Raw genomic sequence first — 3465 nt, 5'->3', positions numbered from 1 at the left:
AAGATATACACAACATAGTAAAGGGGCCCCTGAGTGGTCAGTCGATTATGCGTCTGACTTTGGCTCAGGTGATGGTCTCATGGTTCATGAGTTTGAGTCCTGCATCTATGCTGTTAGCACTCTCTCTCTCTCAAAATTAACCTTTAACAAAAAAAAAAATATATTGAAAATCTATAGTCTTGTGTTTACATGTGAAGTATGCTATGTTCATTCCGATCCCATGGTTGAAGCAGGGATGTGGCAAATCGCGAAAATTGCAGAGATATATTCTTATTCATGTCCAAAAAGCATTATTGTGTTTCCTCTTACCTCAGGTACTATAACAATAATGTCAGACATAATATCTGAGATGCTATCAGAAAAAGGAGTTCAAAAGCAAGTTATAGATGTATTCATATCAATAAACCTTAAAAGTATTAAAATACAATGACTTCGTGATATTGTTTTTTTTTTTAATTTTTTTTTCAACGTTTATTTATTTTTGGGAGAGAGACAGAGCATAAACGCGGGAGGGGCAGAGAGAGAGGGAGACACAGAATCGGAAACAGGCTCCAGGCTCTGAGCCATCAGCCCAGAGCCCGACGCGGGGCTCGAACTCCCGGACCGCGAGATCGTGACCTGGCTGAAGTCGGACGCTTAACCAACTGCGCCACCCAGGCGCCCCAGTGATATGGTTAAAATGATATGGAAAATGTAATTAAGAATAGAACAATAAAATATATAGTACTATGAAAAACTTTAAATGTGTTTCATGTTTACTTTTTATTTTATTTGTGTCAAATATTGAAAGAAGCATGTATTGCATTGGCAAACATAGTTAAGAAACTGTACTTAACTATAAGGAGGGTTGGCACTGAATTCAAGGGATGTGTCAAAAGGAAACATAAATGGGGCCATAATAAAAACCTTTCTCTGCCAAATGTACAGAAATGCTTAATAAGAAAATGAACATATTTTTGAGAAAAAAAAAACAAAACAATCTCTGTTAATTTTTTTTAAACTCACTCTGTTATTTTGTTAAGTCAGGCACAACAACACACAGAATATGTTGTTTAAAAAAAACAAACTTTATTTTCTCACATAACTGTAAGCTGTAAAAACAAACAGACAAACAAACAAATGAACAAACCACCAGGCTTAGTTTATGGTGATGCCTCCTTCCTTTCTTGTAGATACCCGTCTTCTTGTTCTGTCTTCAGATGGCTTCTCTCTGCCAGCAGAGAGTGTGAGAGAAACCTTGATGGTGTCTCTTACAGTCCTTATGAGGACACCAGATCTATTAAATTAGGGTTACAAACTATAATATTATTTAACCTTTATTGTCTCCTTAAAAGTCTTACCTCCAAATACACCACATTAATGGTTAGGACTAAATACCGTCATATTAGAGGTTAGGGCTTCAATATATGAAATTTGTGGGAACACAGTTCAGTCCATAAGGCTCGCTATTATTTGATGACTGTTTCCCTCCAAACTAATTAATAGTGTCATTGACATCCTACTAAAAATCCTGAGAGTGAAAATTGGCAATTTCTCTAAATACATATGGAAGTTCAAAATACTAAGAACAATGAAAGCATTCTTAAATAAATACAAAGTGAGAACAGTTATACCCATTTTATACTCTAATCTATGGCTTTATTATTTAAGATAGAAGGGGATTAGCACAGGAAAAACATGCAAACAAATAAAAAAAAAAACAACTAATACCTTTCCATTAAAATCACACTACTAAGAATGGTTTACATAATAGAAGTCATCCTGCATTGCGAGGAGAGAATGATTGTCTACTCAATAAAATTTATTGAAAATAAGGATGTCTATATGAAAAAAATATAGAATTTGCCCCCTCTGTATAGTCTCAAAACTCAACTGCTTGTATAGACCTAAAAGTAAGAGACTGATGAACAAATAATTAAAAGAAAATAAAGCAAAACTTCTTTAAGATATCATATAGAAAATGCTACTTAAATAGACAGAATGTTAAGTTAATTGCCTTTAAATAATGGCATTCTTGGGGCGCCTGGGTGGCTCAGTCGGTTAAGGGTCCGACTTCAGCTCAGGTCATGATTTCGCCGTCCGTGAGTTCGAGCCCCACGTCGGGCTCTGTGCTGACAACTCAGATCCTGGAGCTTGTTTCTGGTTCTGTGTCTCCCTCTCTCTCTGACCCTCCCATGTTCACGCTCTGTCTCTCTCTGTCTTAAAAATAAATAAACGTTAAAAAAAAAATAATGGCATTCTTCCAAAACTTTGTCAAGGGTAGAAAGACAAGTGTGGGTGTAGAGTAAAAAATTTGCAACACATAACTGAAAAGTGACTTGTACACAGACTATATGAAGACTACTTAAAGTCCATAAAGATTAAAAAATTCAGTAGAGTAAGTAGTTTAAAAATTAAAGACTTTAAGTTTCTGCTCTAATTTTCGTTCCTATTCTTACAGTAAGAAAAAGCAATACAATCTGAAAATGAACAACTTGTTGTATCCATTAACGAAACAAAGTCACAGGGGAAATGGGCATCTGGGGTGATAGGGGAACCCAGAGAATGAGAGCTGAAATCTGCTTCCCCACAGCAGGAGCTGATGGAGACATAAACTTGATAGCAACAGCTCAGGTAGTGTTAATTAATACCTGGAGGTTGACTGTGAAAGAGAGAGCCACCTGCATGTCACAGTCTTAATTGTGGGACCCCAACATTTTCACCTTTGCCATCAAGAATCCCACAAGTGTTGGGGCGCCTGGGTGGCGCAGTCGGTTAAGCGTCCGACTTCAGCCAGGTCACGATCTCACAGTCCGTGAGTTCGAGCCCTGCGTCAGGCTCTGGGCTGATGGCTCGGAGCCTGGAGCCTGTTTCCGATTCTGTGTCTCCCTCTCTCTCTGCCCCTCCCCTGTTCATGCTCTGTCTCTCTCTGTCCCAAAAATAAATAAACGTTGAAAAAAAAAATTAAAAAAAAAAAAGAAAAAAAAAAAGAATCCCACAAGTGTTCACAGTGAAGAGCATAGAGAAATTAAAAATATATAGCAAGAATAATTTATATAGTAAGAAATGAGATAAAGTATACAAAATGTTCAATGAAAACTAGAGAAAACAGGAAAAGCAGACAAAAATAAATTAGCAGTAAATGCAATAAAAGGATAACAATCCCAACCTGTGCACCTACATCAGTGTGTCAAAATATATGTGGAAAAACTGGGAAAAAAATAGATAAAACCCATTAACATATTTCAGTACCTGATACATCAACCATGCAGAAAATTAATAAGAATAGCTTTGGCCTAAAAAATACTATCAATCAGCTGGATCTAATTGACCAATCAAAGACATAGACATAATGCACTTTATTGTCAATTTACACAGAACACTCACCAAATAAACCATATTATGAACCATAAACCACACTTTAACAAATTTACAATGATAGAAACAGTGTAAGAATAGCCCAGAACACAATGGAATTACTAAACA

The sequence above is a fragment of the Lynx rufus genome, unplaced genomic scaffold (genome assembly GCF_022079265.1).
Source record: "Lynx rufus isolate CCGP_SWC_20201006 ecotype Redwood Valley unplaced genomic scaffold, mLynRuf1.p SCAF_1, whole genome shotgun sequence".
Lineage (NCBI taxonomy): Eukaryota > Metazoa > Chordata > Mammalia > Carnivora > Felidae > Lynx > Lynx rufus.
This window is presented reverse-complemented; position numbering follows the sequence as displayed.